Source organism: Trichechus manatus, unplaced genomic scaffold (assembly GCF_000243295.1).
Source record: "Trichechus manatus latirostris isolate Lorelei unplaced genomic scaffold, TriManLat1.0 scaffold00040, whole genome shotgun sequence".
In the NCBI taxonomy this organism is placed as follows: Eukaryota; Metazoa; Chordata; class Mammalia; order Sirenia; family Trichechidae; genus Trichechus; species Trichechus manatus.
Genome location: NW_004443976.1, coordinates 18,408,635 through 18,424,537, shown reverse-complemented (window position 1 = coordinate 18,424,537; position 15,903 = coordinate 18,408,635). Strand labels below are relative to the sequence as shown.

Here is a 15,903-nt window from a genome sequence, read left to right as displayed (position 1 = left end):
CTTGAAATGAAGAGGAAACTTGCTGGAGCCCTGGCGAAGGCGAGTTTCCTGCCCCTGGGGAAGAGGGTCAGGTGGTGCTCTGCCCTCGCTGGAGCTCCACACAGAAGCAGCAAAGGGAGTGAAGACAAGGTTTCCAGCCCGCCACCTGGTGAGGTGAGGGGCCTCGCAGAGGTGTACAGGGCGCTTGGGAATCACAAGGGGAACCGGCCATTGGTCAGCAACACCTAAGAGGAAAGAGACTTTCTAGGCAGGATGATTCTGAGTGGCACAAACGGATAAGCACTCGGCTACTAACTGAAAGGTTGGCAGTTCAAACTCACCCAGAGGTGCCTCAGAAGAAAGGACTGGCGATCTGCTTCCAAAAAGGTCACAGCCATGAAAACCCTATGGAGGGCAGTTCTTCTCTGCAACACATGGGGTCACCAAGCATCAGAATTGAGGGCAACTGGTTGTTTTTTCATTTTTGTTTTTTTAAAACCAAGGTTGAGAACAGGTGGGCAGAGGGATGGTGGAAGGCTCATCACACACACACACACACACCCCACGCTACACACACTCATGCACATACACACATTCACACACACAAATACACAGAGGAACGTGAGGTTATAAAGTGTTATCCTTTAAAATACAAATACTCCTGGGAGGGGTCTCATTTACTGCTCAGCTAACACGTCAATTACGAGTTAATGCTTAGAAGGGAGGAGTGGAGAGCCGCAACATGGTGGACTCCTGGGCTAGGAGGGGAGCTGGGAGAACAAGCCTCCCCTGGCTCTTCTCAAAACTTTGTGAGCTCTGGATTGCTTACTTGTGGTTTACACTACAGACGTGTCCGCAGCATGCAGAGGGTCATCCCAGGTGCCAGGAGTGGATGTAAGTGAAACCCTCACAGAATATTATAGCTACTGAAGATAGAGTGTGGACACACTCATGGAGTCGAGAAAAACAGAGCCATGGACCTCAGCCGTCTGTGGGTTTATGCCATTGGGCCACCCACCTGCAAGAACATGCTCCATGTTTTAACATGTAGTAGGTGCATAATAAATATTATTTGAATTAATATCTACTAACTCTCTCTTCAGAAGTTGTTTGTAAACTTCGTCTTTCAGAGGTGGAAGAAGCAAGCAATGAGGAAAGGTGGTTGTTGTTCTAAACTTAATTCTCACCAGAAGAAAACAAAGGCAGCAACAAGGAAAAATTACAAACAGAAAACTGGCTGTCAGAAGATCAAGTATTTCAGTTATGACGAACTTTTTTCCTAGGTTTAATTCTGCTGGTTGTTTTAGATAGGTAGGTAGGTAGGAAGATAGATAGATAGTTTTAAAATATTGAAACCAGTATTTTTCTAGTTGCTTACATTAGAATAGAAATGATATCTATTAATTTCCTCTCACCATAAAGAGGAGTCCCTGGGTGGTACAAACTGTTTAACATGCTCGGCTGCTAACAGAAAGGTTGGAAGTTCGAGTCCACCCAGAGATGCCTTGGAAGAAAGTCCTGGCAATCTACTTCCAAAAAATCAGCCATTGAAAACCCTAGGGAGCACAGTTCTTACTCTGACACACATGGGGTCATCATGAGTCAGAATAGCCATGAAAGCAGCTGGTTTTCACCATAAAGAATGAGGAACCTATCACTTTTATTTCCAGCCACTTTTTGTTTTCACCGAGACAATCTGAAATTTTTTATCAAATTGTTATTGTTACCTGATTCTTTTATAACTACTTTTTAAGCATAATTTTTCACATTTTTATTACTTTGTAGCTATTTTACATTAATTTCTTAGCTTGAATCTGTGTTTATTTCATTGATCATTGCCATTTCTCTGATATCACGATTGCCCCATTTTTTTTTTTATAATTGTGCTTTAGGTGAAAGTTTACAGAGCAAATTAGTTTCTCATTAAACAATTAATACACATACTGTTTTGTCACGTGAGTCCCCCATTCTTGAGCTTTTTATTTTAATTCATCTACACATCAACTGACGCTACCTTTGAGTAATTTTTAGGGAGAATGGTTGCATCTCTGTTTTCTACTTTTGCTGACAGGATCCATTTCGGGATGAGAATCACAGCCATTTTTCCAGGTTACAGAGCAGGTGAAGGTACCGTCCTGCACATTTAGATCAGCAGATGCCAAGCCCTTCCATGTGCTGCTTATGTGTGGTTACAGACATGTGAAACAGGCCTGTGACCCACCTCATGCAGCCCTCACACCGCACACTCTACCAACATGTTGTTGTTAAACGGAAAAATAAAAAAAAAAACCAAACCCATTCTGACTCATAGTGACCCTATAGGACAGAGTAGAACAGCCCCATAGAGTTTCCAAGGAGCGCCTGGTGGATTCAGACTGCCGAACTTTTGGTTAGCAGCCGTAGCTCCAAGTCAGCTGTGAGCATGGCGACCCCATGTACAACAGAACAAAACATTTTCTGGTACTGCACCATCTTTGCGATCAGTAGTGTGCTTGAGTCCATTGTTACAGCCACTGTCTATTTTGAGTGCCTTCCAACCTAGGGGCTCATCTTCCAGCACTATTATTGGATAATATTCTGAGTGATACATGGGGTTTTCATAGCCTAATTTTCAGAAGCAGATCACCAGGCCTTTCTTCCTAGTCCTAGTTTGGAAGCTGCACTGAAACTTGTCTACCATGGGTGACCCTGCTGGTATTTCAAATGCCAGTGGCATAGCGTCCAGCATCACAGCAACACACAAGCCACCACAGTATGACAAAATCGACAGATGGGTGGTGGATACAACATGCAAACATACGCAGTCAAAAACCATCGTGGAATAATCACATGCCGTATAAATTCTGCATCCCCAACCCTCGTCAGTTGGCCTGAAGGCTTGTAGGGCAAAGGGTAACCCAGCTTTTACCAGAACTTTAGGATAGAACGGTCCCAATCTGGTTTCAACTACAGATGTAGCCTTGACAGCAGAAAACATGACTGAAAATGAATGTGTATGTTACCTTAGCACACCTCGTGTTGACATGCCCTGGTCACTATCAGCATGAGCTCAAGGCTCGTGGAGAGATCTAGCTTGTTGCCCTTGGCTGTAATCATGGTTTTCATGTTCAGCTTGTCACCACTCAGCCACCCTAGAAGGTGGAAACCTCAGCAGAAGCCAGCTCCTGGTGCATCCCGTACTACCCAGCCATCTCAGAGAGCAGCAGCTGCTGCCCACCAACAGCCCAGGTCCCGAACCCTTCCTGTTTTCCCATCCTAGGTCCACACTGTCTTCCTTTCAGCAATGAAGCTCTGGTTCCCTTTCAGAAATTATGTTGTTGTTAGTTGCTATCATGTCGATTTCGATTCACAGTGACACCATGTGACAGAGTAGAATTGCCCCATAGGGTTTATTAGGCTGTCATCTTTATGGAAGCAGATCACCAGGTCTTTCTCCCACAAAGCTACTGGTGGGTTTGAACTGCCAGCCTTTCGGTTAGCAGCCAAGTACTTAACCATTCCACAACCAGGGCTCCTTTGAGAAATTGTAGGGGTGCCCAATGGCCAAATTCTGACTCCTGGAGGTTAGATGGGTACAGTTGCATCAAGAGGGAGCTTAGCTTTCTTCAGGAACAGGAATTTCAGTGTTAAGAGTTCATGCTGACGTTTTCAAACTAACCGTAACTTTGACCTAGCCTTTTCCTATTTTGCTCCACTACAAAAATTTTCAGTAACTATGTTCTTCTTTCCTGAGCCACCAGCTTTTCTCCCTTAAGCCACATCCAGATTCAATCCACCCACCACAGATTGTCCCAGCTCCCCACATGCCAACCTGCCATGCAGCCCAGTGATTTAATAATGTCAACATCCAATTACCAATCTGTTATGTTTTAATTTTAATCAAAGTAATAAATGCATATGGTTTAAAAAAATGGAATCATTCCAAAGAGATTATCCTGGAGAACAGCAGCTGTCTGCCCAGCTCCTCCCTCACCCAAGCCCATCACTAGTGTGAAATGGTGGGAGTAGTAATATCAGAATCTGTCTAACTTCAGGGGGGATGATGCGAATGAAGATCAGCCCAAGGCTGATCCCTGTGAGGTAGAGGTCAGATATACCTCCACCCTTTAACTTTTTTACCAATTCTGACACCAGCTGCCCCTCCCAGGCACTCACTGCTTCTCTTCTGGGTTCAATAATCCGTTGCAATGGCCACGCAGATGTCACAGACCATACTTAACAGTTAAGTGGTTTATTATGGAAGCAACAGGCTACAACTTGGGTTCAGAATCAGGAAGCATGTAGGCAAAATCTCCCTTCTTCAGTACAGGACAGCTTTCTCAGCTCCTCTCGGCCGTGCAGGCCTCCTCTCAGCCCCCTCAGGAGAGGCTCCTCTTGGCCCTGCTGTCTGTCGCCACTGACTGTACTACTGGAGCCCTTCTGGGCCTCCCTCTATCTTCGGTGTTACAACCCTTGACCCACGTTAACAGTTGTTTTAGGAGGCTGCTTATCTCCTCTCTCTCTCTCTGCTGCTTCTCTCTTCTCACTTCTTTCTGTCTGAGGAACTTACGTAGGGTTGGCTGCATATATACGTGCACTCCTCATCAATTTCAAGGCATGGCGCTCCCACCAGGTTCAAAAACTGACCAATCCCTGCAAGGTGCATACCAATCACAGGGCGGCCTGCAGCCCAGGACCAGACAAAAAGTATCAAACCAAGTTGTTTACAGCTTACTCAGAGAATGTTCATCAACCTGGATAAAAGGAACAAACCCTCTGCAGTAGAAAACTAGAGCAAAGATAACTCCTCAGAAATTGGGGGTGGAGGAGGGAAGGGCGGTGGCGATCTCTCAAGCTGTTTTTCCAAAGAACCAAGGCACAAGGCCGCATAAATTCATTTCACCACAGCTAGCCACAGACTTTTTTTTTTTTACATTTTTTTATTGTGGTAAAATATATATGTATAGATGTAGCTATACACATATTATATGTGTATGTATAAAACAAAACATCAACATTTTTTAAATGTACAGTTCAGTGACATTAATTACGTTCATCATATTGTACAACCATCACCATTATTTTTCCATCACACTTAACAGAAACTCCATGTCCTCTAGGCAGTTATTCCCCCTTTCCCCCTCCCTCCTGACCCTGGTGACAACTAATAAACTTTGGTTTCTCTACATTTCTCCATTCTAGATATTTCATATAAGTGGGATCATACAGTATTTGTACTTGGTATTTCTGACTTATTTTACTCAACATAATTTTTCAAGGTTCATCCATGTCATAGCATGTATCAGAAGTTCATTTCTCTTCGTTATATTTTATTAGATGCCATTGAGTTTGTTCCAACATACATGGGGTCACCATGGGTCAGAATCAACTTGACAGCAACTGGTTTCAAAGTTGATAAATCAAGAAAGGATTGGCAGTAACCACTGCATGAACTAATAAGTGGTGAAGAGCCTGCAGCTGATGGAATATTACTCAGCCATGAAGATAAAGCTGACAAAGATCAAAGACTACAACCTTCAGTATGGATTACACCTCAACATAAAGAAAACAAAAATTCTCACAACTGGGCTAATAAGTAACATCATGATAAACAAAGAAAATGTTGAAGTTGTCAAGGATTTCATTTTACTTGGATCCACAATCAACACCCATGGAAGCAGCAGTCAGGAAATCAAACGACGTATTGCATTGGGCAAATCTGCTGCAAAAGACCTCTTTAAAGTGTAAAAAAGCAAAGATGTCACTTTGAGGACTAAGGTGTCTGACCCAAGCCATGGTATTTTCAATCACCTCATATGCATGAGAAAGCTGGACAATGAATAAGGAAGACTGTCATGGATTGGATTATGTCCCCCAAAAAATGTGTGTATCAGTTTGGCTAGGCCATGATTCCTGGTATTGTGTGATTGTCCTCCATTTTGTGATTGTAATTTTATGTTAAAGAGGATTAATGTGGGATTGTAACACCACGCTTACCCAGGTCACATTCCTGATCCAATGTAAAGGAGTAGAACTGTGCTCCATAGGGTTTTCAATGGCTGATTTTTGGGAAGTAGATCACCAGGCCTATCTTTTGAGGCCTCTCTGTGTGGACTTGAACCACCAATCTTTTGGTTAGCAGCTGAGCGCATTAACTGTTTCACCACCCAGGGACTCCTTTTATCAACTTTAGATACTGTCTATTGATTCCATGCTATGAAAAGTGAGGCACTGACTCAGTTGGACTACTCCGCTTTACCTTTCCCCTGATAATTTTTGATAGTTCCGTTATTATTTTTAATTCTTTCAATAGTCAAATTTGTGACTTTACATAATATACCCCTGTTAGGGATTGAATTGTGTCCCCCAAAAATGTGTGTCAACTTGGCTAGGCCGTGATTCCCAGTATTTTGTGGTTGTCCTCCATTTTGTGATCTGATGTAATTATCCTCTGTGTGGAAATCCTAACCTTTATGATGTTAAGGATTAGAGGCAGTTATATTAATGAGGCAGCACACAATCTACAGGATTAGGTTGTATCCTGAGTCCATCTCTTTTGAGATATAAAAGAGAGAAGCGAGCAGAGAGGAGAGGGGACCTCATTACCACCAAGAAAGAAGAGCCAGGAGCAGAGCACATCGTTTAGACCCGGGGTCCCTGCACTGAGAAGCTCCTAGACCAAAGGGAAGATTGATGCCAAGACACATGGAGATTTCTAAGGAACACTGGGCCCATAGATGTTGATAGGAGACAAGGACTTTCCCCCAGAACTGACAGAGAAGGCCTTCCCCTAGAGCTGGTGCTCTGAATTCGGACTTCTAGCCTCCTAAACTGTGAGAGAATAAATTTCTGTTTGCTAAAGCCATCCACTTGTGGTATTTCTGTTATAGCAGGGCTAGATGACTAAGATAGCCCCTCTTTCTTCTTCCATCAGCTTTGGCATTAACACCTCAACTCCCTCTATGTGAGTTATGGGTATGGATGCCCCTATTCTTCTCTTTCCCACTCTCACCTCCCACCTTTTCTCAGCTGTACCTTTACTGACAGATTGTCAGAGTTATACATTTAGATTATGGTTCTTAGCTATAGTTCTTCCATGCTTTTTGTCTAGGTTAATTCTCAGAGTTGAAAATCAATGAATAGCATTTAATTTAGTAAAGGTATATATTATTTTACAAGAAGGCAACATACTGTAGTGGTTAAGAGGGCAGGCTCCGGAGTCAGGTGGCCTGGATTCCCATTTTTGTTCCGCTCCTCCCCTTCCTCTTTGTTTTTGTGTTGCTTCTCTCTGTGCCTGATTTCCTCATCTGTAAAATAGAAACAATAATAGGGCCTACCTTGTAGGAGTGTTGTGAGAATTAAATGCAGTAGTATGTAAAACTCTTAGAACAGTGGCTGGCACATACGAAGTGCTCGATAAATTTAAATAGATTCTATTGGTCAAAGCAAGTCACAAGACTAGACTAGATTCATGCGGTGGAGAAATAGACTCTACCTCTTGATAGCAGGAGGGGCAAATAGTTTGGGGCCATGTTTAATCTACTGCAACCTCCTAGGTAGATTGTCTCTCTAAGAGTGCGTGAGACTCTTAACTTGGTAACCTGAGTTACTCAAAGACTTAAAATTTGGATATTTGTTCAGCCGTCAGCTGACAGATATTTATTAGGTATCTACGGGGGACACTGGTTGGTGCAGTGTTATAATTCTCGCCTTCTATGCAGGAGATCTGGGTTTGATTCCCAGCCAGTGCACCTCACGCACAGCCACTGCTCGTCTGTCAGCGAAGGCTTGCGTGATGCCAAACAGGTTTCAGTGGAGCTTCCAGACTAAGACAGACTAGGAAGAAAGGCCTGGAGATCTACTTCTGAAAATCAGCCGATGAAAACCCTACAGATCACAGCGGTCCAATCCATAGCCATGGGGATGGCCCAGGACCAGGCAGCAATTTGTTCCATTGTGCGTGGGGTCGCTGTGAGTCAGGGGCCGACTCAACAGCAGCTAACAGCAACAACAATTATCTACTAGCAGGTGCTGGGTGTCCTGGGTGGCCTTTATACTGTGGAGCTTTCAATCTAGTGCAGGAAACAGGCGCCTAAATAGGCATTCATAACACAGTGTGTGCATGTTGCAGCGGGAGGCATGCAAGTTTCTATGCAAGCTTTTGATAAAAGTGATTTCCTAAAGGCTGGGTAGGAGTTAGCCCAGGGAAGGGAGAAGGAACAGCATGTACAAAGGCCTGGAGGCAAGAGAGGTTTGGTTTGTCTGGCCCAGAGCATGTATGTGGGTGGCGGGTGGGAGGTAAGAGATGAATCTGGGGAGAGAGGAAGGGGTCTTGTTGGCCGTGTTGGGAGGCCAGCATTCTGTGTGTGTGCACACTCAGATAAGAGATGGGTGTGGTGCTTTCTCTCCTCTGCCTGGGTGAGTTGACCCTTCAAGAGCCCTTTGTAGAAGGACAAAGCATCAGTGAGAGGACTGCTCTGTCCTAGGCCATTACACTTGGCTTCTCAAGGCTGGGTCAGCCTGAGCTTGTTAGACAGAACATGGTGTCCCTGAAGACAAGGTCACACGTCTGTCTCCTGGGGATACTTCCTTTGCTTTGTCTTCTTTGTTTGCTCAGTCAATCAGTCAGTCAACAACATTCTTGCCGTGTGCCTGCTCCTCACTCAGTCCTGGGCTTACTAGGGTGGCTCAGGCACAGTTCCTCCTTGAAGAGCTCACCCCTGGTCGGGAAGATGAATGAGTCAGAGCCCAGTGTGGATAAGGGTGCTGTACCAGCGGTGCCCACATGGCCTCTGGGGCACAGCTGAGGGGCTGTGGCTCTGCATAGTCATATGGAAGGCTGTCCAGGGAAGTGTGGCCCATGATGGGGGCACCGAAGCAGGGTGGAAGGAGCAGCATATGCAAAGGCCACAGATGACAACCCTGTTCTGACCCATGGGGTAAGTGGGTGGAGAACATGGACAGCTGAGCCAATGAAGACATGTCTGTGAGTTCATGTCGGGGACACGCTGGGGCTCTGGAGCTGAGTTGCATGGGAGGCAAGGAGAGGCAGTAAGCACAGCAATGAGGAGCAACGGACAGGGACAGGAGCCTTTGCCGTTAGTCTCCCCTTCCCCTAGGCCTCCCGTTCTTTTCAGCAGTGCCCCAGCAATCACCACCTTCTCCAGCCACTGCCATTTAGGAAATGCCAATGACTAGCGCGTGTTATCACAGTAATTAAAGTTCCCTGGGAACAGCTTGGCTAATATCAATCTGTATCTGCAGCGAGGTTGGCCGTGAGCTGAAATCCTAATGAAAACCTCAAAGCAGAGCACAAAGCCTGGTACCAGGGAGGATTGGATGCCGCTGGCCACCCCCTGCGTGTGCCATGGCGGCCGTGCGGGGCTTTTCTCATTAAGTGGCATTTTCAGGGCTGGCTGCTTTGCTGGCCTTATCACAGCAAGGCACACATGTGGAGGAGAGTGTGGCTTTGCAGAACCACTGGGCTCTCCAGAAAGTCAGTGCTCTGCAATCTGCCGGCCTACATTGCAGTGGGGTGGGGATTGATTCCACGAGGGCTTCTCCTGCCTCTGTTCTTGGGGAGGGGGCCAGATGTTGATGTCCGGCAGTGGGTGGTGTGCCTGTGTGTGCAGGGCAGAAGTCACGTGATAGAAGCTGCTGGGGGAGCTTTATTACGGGGTGGGGCGGGCAGCAGGAATGGCTTCAGGTGTTCATGCGTTGGCAGGGGTACTGCTCAGAACCTGACCCAGCTGGGATGCCTCATTCCTCTCGCCTCACCAGCCTCGCTGTCCAGTGTGGAAGGCATTTTCCAAAATATTGACGGGTGTTTTCTCCACCTCTGCATGGGTGCACGTCCCATACTGGGTGATGCACATGTTTGCTCTGGTCTTCCAGATGTAGGGACATAGGAGCAGCTGCTCCTCGCCCACTGGTCCAGGATCACCAGTTGTTCTGGGCGGCCACTGTGAGCCTGGGCAGAGCTGCTACCCACACAGCTTGTTCACCCCCCACAGCCACATCACACCCTTCTACCTGGACTAAGGTGCCAGCACCGGAGAAAAAGCCAACAGACCAGAGACCTGGGCACAGTCGGTTCCCAGGGAGTGACTGAGTCGCCAGGTCTGCCCCAGACCTGCCTGCGGAACCCCGGGCCCAGCAGACCTGGTGGGTAATGACCTGCTGAACATAAACATCGGGGCAAAGCCTATGAGATCGACTTGTTCCTTTTTATTTTTGTAGGTCAAAAATGGTCGAGTATCAGCAGTTTCATGTAATTCAACCTAATACTTTGTTTGGATCCTGTGCTTTTATCAAGAGCACTTTACGGATCCGTGTTTTTTTTTAAGAGGAAGATGGGACTGGAAATGGATTGTTGCAGCAGGAAATGAGGCTGAGACAAGGGGCCCCTGTGGCTGAGATGTGCCCAGGAGGCAGGGCCGAGGCTGCGAGCATGCAGCCCCCTTCTTCCCAGGGTCCACAGCCTCCCTGCTAGGCACTTCCTCTGTATCCTTTTAATCTGAAATAGACACCCATTTGATTAATTAGAAGAACTTGGATGAAACCCCCAGGCCATTTCCCAGGAAGGCAGCAGACTCTGCAGGTGGGGACGCATTCCGGTAAACTACCCAGGGCTGCCAAGTCAATCATTCGGCCAGTGTCTATTGAGTACCTACTATGTGCCAGACACTCCTAGGAGCTTGAAGATGAGTGCTGAGAACAGCAGCCGTGACTTCCTATTGGATGGTAAACCCAGTAGGGGAGACAGATGAAAATGAAGCGACCGTGCACACTCATATGTGGGAACTGGGGTATGGTGCTACAAACGAGAAGCACAGGAACCTGCAAGATGGGCCTCCACTGAGCACCAACTCTGTGCTGGGCACTGCAGGATCCAGTGTCTCTTAGTCTCTCCCACGGAAAGCCGTGCAACAGCGACGTGTTGGCCACCTTGCTGAGTCATCCTCAAAGTTGTCCTGTCCACTCCCCTCTAGACCGGGTGCTGGCTGGGTGGGCATGAAGTGGGGGGATGCTCTCCTACCCCCAAAGGCGTACCCTAGGGTGGTAACGGGACTCTGTTGTCCCTCCTGTGGTGCCTAGCTCTGGTGACCTCAAGACCTAGCAAATCCCTCTCCCCCACACCCACCAACCCACGGGAACTGCTCCCAAGCAAGGTCCACAGACTAGAGCCCAGATTCCACCAGGAAGCATAGTACGGGATCCCTGCCCTACATTTAAGGAGCCCTGGTGGCTCAGTGGTTAAAGCACTAGGCTGCTAACTATAAAATCAGTGGTTCAAACCTACCAGCCGCTCCACAGGAGAAAGATGTGGCAGTCTGCTTCTGTAAAGATTACAGACTTGGAAACCCTATGGAGCAGTCTTACTCTGTCCTATAGGGTCGCTATGAGTTGGATTCGACTAAACGGCAATGAGTTTGGCCCTGAATATGGAAAGCCCTGGTGGTGCAGTGGTTAAGTGATACGGCTGTTAACCAAAATGTTGGCAGTTCAAATCCACCAGCCCCTCCTTGGAAACCCTATGGGGCAGTTCTGCTCTATCCTCTAGGGTCTCTATGGGTTAGAATAGACTTGATGGCAATGGGTTTTTTGGTTTTAAACCCTCCCCCCCAAAAAAACCAAACCCATTGCCGTCGAGTCGATTCCAACTCATAGCAACCCTATAGGACAGAGTAAAATTGCCCCATAGGGTTCCCAGAGAGGGGCTGGTGGATTCGAACAGCTGACCTTTTGGATAGCAGCCGAGCTCTTAACCACTGGGCCACCAGGGCCCCATGGAATCCCTGCATGGTACAAATGGTTAACACTAACCAAAAGCTTGGCAGTTTGAGTCTACTCAGAGGTGCCTCAGAAGAAAGACCTGGTGATCTGCTTCCAGAAAATCAGCCATTGAAAACTCTATGGAGCACAGATCTACTCTGACACACATGGGGTCGCCATGAGTCAGAATCAGCTCCAGTCGACGGCAGCTGGTTGGTGGCCGTGAATATGCTGCCTGTCACACGGGAGCGTGAGCACATGCGACCTTTATCCTGTGTGTGTACGGTACATGTCATTACCTAAAAAGTATATATATATATCCTTTGATCTGGCAATTCCACTCCACGGAATATTTCCTAAGGAAATAAACCAAAAACTGTCTAATGATGTATGTTCAAAGATGATGGTTGCAGCCCTGCTCGTATGAGTGAAAAATTGGAAACAATTTAAATGTCCATCAGTGGGGGACTGGTTTAATTAAGTTTAATAAATCCAGACTATGGAACCATGAAAAAATGATGATGGAGACCATTACTTATTAACATGGAACAAGCGCTATGATACATAGTTAAGTGGGGGTGGGGGGAGGGGAACAGGTTGCGTCTACATGATACTCTTCTAAAAGAACAACACAAAGTATGTATATGCCCAGGAAAGGGTGTGAGAAAATTCACACCACAGGGGTTTAAGCAAAGTTCTCCAGGTGGGAACATATGTGTGACCTATAGCTTCTCAGTTTTACTTTTTTGTTATCTTCCTAATTTTGTATGCTATGGTGGTTCAGTGGTAGAATTCTTGCCTTTCATGTGGGACACCCGGGTTCAATTCCAGCCACTACACCTCATGTGCAGCCACTGCCTGTCCTTACGAGTTGCTATGTTGCTGAACAGATTTCAACAGAGCTTCCAGATTAAGACAGGCTAGGAAGAAAGGCCTGGTGATCTATGTCCCAGAAATCAGCCAGTGAAAACCCTGTGGATCACAAGGGTCCATTCCGCAAGCGATAATGGGGATAGTGCAGGACCAGGCAGCGTTTTGTTCCATTGTGCACGGGGTCACCATGAGTTGGGGGCCGACTTAATGGCAGCTAACAACAACATGTATGTATTTCTCGTCTCAGAAAAAAAAAAAATGCAGTTAATGTGGCAGGATGAGGGAGGTGTTTGATGCAGGTCACAAGCCTCTGTGTGCCCCACTGTTCACAGTTGGCTCTCAGATGTTTGCTTCATGTGGTCCCCAAGGCTCAGCTCGTGTGGGAGCAGGGGTCTGGTGTGCACAGGGGAGGACAAGCAAAGTCAGCAGGGATGGACACTCAGGCCTTCACTTAGCAATGGGGGGCCGAGGGAGTCCCTCGCCATTTCCCTGCATCCCCAGTTGGCTTGCTGTGGCCCTTCGGATTTGGACCTTATTCTCACGAGCCACACCACAGCTCTCCAGGGACAGGATGGCAGCGGCGGCGGCTGCTGTGTTTACTTCTTCTCCCCGTCCAGCATTTTCCTCCCCCATAAAGGTACAGGATGACGTCTGACCCGCTGAGGATTTACTAATTGCTCAGCTGCAATTCAGTAAGCATCTCCTTGGCATTTGTAAACTGTTGGGGTGAGACTCTGGGGTCTCCAGTGTAGAGGAGAGGCCAATAGAATGGTGCGCTGGCTTTGGGCAAGTTGCTTAACTTGTTGGAGCCTCAGTTTTCCCATCTGGAAAGTGGGGATAATAAATAGAGCTTCCTTAAAGAGCTGTTCCCATCGGATGACTCTGGGAATGGGGGGTGGGGGGACTTTGCACTTTTGTACTTTGTGAATTTTAGAGCATGTGCAGGCATTACCTACTCAAATAAATAAGTAACAGTGTATTGTACCATGGCTATGAGAGGACCAGAAAGGATTTTCCAACGGAGGTTTCATGAAACATTTGTCGCACCAGAGGGGTTCCATGTTGTTCAAGAACCACACGAAAGCAGGCTTTTCCACACAGGGTTGCTGGGAGGTAGGAGTGAGTGATTCATGCCAGATGCATGGTCAGGACCCAGTGGTCCTGTGCTTGTCACTCTGGAGCATAAAGAGGCAACTACTGTCTACTTAGAGAAATAAGCACACATCACCCAATGCATGAACAGAAAGGGCCGCACAGTTAAATGCTGAGTTTATGCAAACCCATTACCTAGGGCTGAGTTTCCCTAGGAAAACCTTCCAGGCAGGTTCCGCGTGGGAAGCACTGTATGTCCTGGTGCCCTGGTGGAGAGCACTGTGCACATCAGCGTATTAACGTTTCTGAGAAGTCCTGGATTACGGAGCTTGGTTTCACCTAGTGCTTCCCAAGCACGCGTGATCATGGAATACTTTGTTTTGTTGGCCTGGCCCCTATTAACACCCCTAGAACTGAATGTGACACAGAGGAAGCATCGGGATTGGGAAACACTGCCCTGGAGAACCAGGGCCCACTCTGGCCTTCTGGTTTTAAACTCTTCCCTTGGAGTCCACTGGTTCTAAAGCTGCACACGTCTGTCGGATGGAGGAGGATGACACTGATGATCGCAGCCCCTGGTTTGTTGAGTGGCTGCCCCATGTCCAGCACTGGGCACTGTGGGTCTGACGTTCATTCTTGCGTCCTACTTACTGGTGAGGAAACTGAGGCTCAAGGAGTTGGTATGTCCAAATCACACAGCAGCTGGGTGACAGACCCAGGATCCAACCAGGATGTCTGCTCTGAACTACCATGGCTTGCTCTTCTCTGAAAAGGGCCTGTCATTCCTCCACACACCCCCTCTCCTCCTGACTAAATACGCTTAATGTATTTCCTTTATTGGAAAAGAGATTAGAGCCCTCGGTGTTTTTTTAAGGAGGCAGTAAGGGTTCAGGGACCTTATCTTAGCTGCTTCTCTGAATTCTAATCTGTGGCTTTCCCTGAGATTCGAGTCCTCTGCCAGCTACAGAGATTGCCTCAGCCCAAGAGTCTCTCAGAAAGAGCTTTCCAGTACCGCAGAATGGCCCAGCCTGAGGAAAGGGAAAGGCAGGAGGGAAGCAAACTGGCATCTACTGAGCACCTACTGGGTGACGTGCGCTGTGCTACACACTTTTCAACGTTCTTGGCAGCCCTGTTGTGCAAGCTTTATTATCACGTTTCACCGATGAGGAAACTTAGAGAGGTTAAGGAACTCACCCAAAGCCACACAGCGAGTACATAAGGAAGCAGCTATTGATTCTGCCTTATACCCATGGAAGAGTACAGGGAGAGGGGGAGCCTGGGCAGCCATGTGGGGGCGATCAGACATAGAAGGGCTCCCACAGAGCCCAAGGGGCTATGCGCCCAGACTGGAGCATCTCTTGTCCTGTCAGTCCTGTCCAGGGTGAGGGTGGACATCCCTGGCTTCCTGGGTACTTGCCTTCAGGGATGCCCATCTCACCAGCTTCCCCCAGCCCTGCATCATTTCCAAGGCGAAGGGATGAAGAGATACTTTGGACCTGCCCGGGGCCTGGCAAGCGTTGTCTGACCCCACTAGACCTGAGAGTCCCTGGTGGGACTGTGTGGGGTCAAGAGGGGCTCCAGGGATGTCCCGGATTTAAGGAGGACAGGATTGAGGCCCAAAAGAGGAAGGGGAGGCCAGTGGCTGTGCCCTGGAGGTGGCCAGACCAAGCGTGGAGCTTTGTGGCACTCCTGAGGCCCACCCCTGAGGGGTAGTGACAAACATGACCCCAGCAAGAGGGGGTGGCTGGGTGGGAGGGGCTTAGGGACATCTGTGGGATCCAGGAATATTATTCTCCAGAAAGGAAGCCGGGGCCTGGACACCACACTTGGGGGAGCCAGAACGAGTTGGTGGCTGGGTGGTGGGTGGGATGACTGGGTATTCAGTGAGGGTGAGTTGGTCCACTCTGTGTGCCCCAGGAGGCCTCAGGCCAGTGAGAGAGGTGCAGTGAGGCTGCTGGATGGAGGGAGAGCCTCCTCACAGGCCGACCCGTTAGAACCCAACAGAATGGGCCACATAAACCAGAGACTTCATCAGCCTGAGACTAGAAGAACTAGATGGTGCCCGGCTACCACCAGTGAACGTCCTGACAGGAAACACAACAGGGTGCCTGATGGAGCAGTGGAACGATGGGATGTAGAACTCGAATTCTAGTAAGAAGACGAGACTTAATGGTCTGACTAAGACTGGAGGCATCCTGGAAAGCA

The 15,903-nt window shown here is 47.8% G+C and overlaps 1 protein-coding gene across 1 annotated transcript in view; it reads left to right on the top strand.

Annotated features, from left to right (window-relative positions):
- Positions 1–15,903, top strand: part of RPH3AL (rabphilin 3A like (without C2 domains)) — a 133,076-nt gene that overhangs the window by 82,894 nt on the left and 34,279 nt on the right. The window lies entirely within an intron of this gene.